The following is an 809-nucleotide window of genomic DNA, read 5'->3' on the forward strand; positions in this document are numbered from 1 at the left end:
TCTTCCAGCCCCCTTCCCTTTTTTTGTCAGTCATGGGGCTTGAACTAGGGTACTGTCTCTAAGCTCTTTAGCTTAAGGCTAAAACACATGTGTCATGCCAAAGGACCTGCAGATACAGAGATACCTTCCACATCTCCACCTGGATGAGCGCTTCTCTGTCTGGGCTGGCTTCAAACACAGGCTTCAGATCTCAACTTCCTGAGTGCCACTTTGATCTACAGTGCCACTTCCAATTTTCTGGTGGTTAATTGGTAAGCTAGAGTCTCACGACTTTTGTGCCCAGGCTGGTTTTGAACCGTGATCCTCAGATCTGAGCCTCCTAAGTAGCTAGGATTACAGGTGTGAGCCACCAGTGCCTGGCTGTCCAGCCCCTTTTATTTGGTAATACTAGTTACTAAATCCTGGGTCTTGCATATGCTAAGCAAGTACTCTACCACTGAGCCATGCCCCAGCACTGGATTACCTTTTTTTTCTAATTATTATTATTTTTTTCTTTTTGCCAGTCCTGGGCTTGGGCTCAGGGCCTGAGCACTGTCCCTGGATTTTCTCAAGGCTAGGGCTCTACCACTTGAGCCACAGCACCACTTCTGGTTTTTTGCTATGTATATGGTACCGAGGAATCAAACCCAGGTCTTCGTGCATGCCAGGCAAGCACTCTACCACTAGGCCAAACTCCTGGCCCCTCTAATTAATTTTTTAAAAATGTTTTATAGTCTAGTGACCCAAATGGATTTCCTTTTATCCTTTTTGAGTGTCCTATGCTCTGCTCCTAACCCCTGTCCTGCTCTTGGTTTGCTGTGGACTGCTGG

This window comes from Megascapheus bottae, chromosome 16 (assembly GCF_031878675.1).
Source record: "Megascapheus bottae isolate mThoBot1 chromosome 16, mThoBot2.hap1, whole genome shotgun sequence".
In the NCBI taxonomy this organism is placed as follows: Eukaryota; Metazoa; Chordata; class Mammalia; order Rodentia; family Geomyidae; genus Megascapheus; species Megascapheus bottae.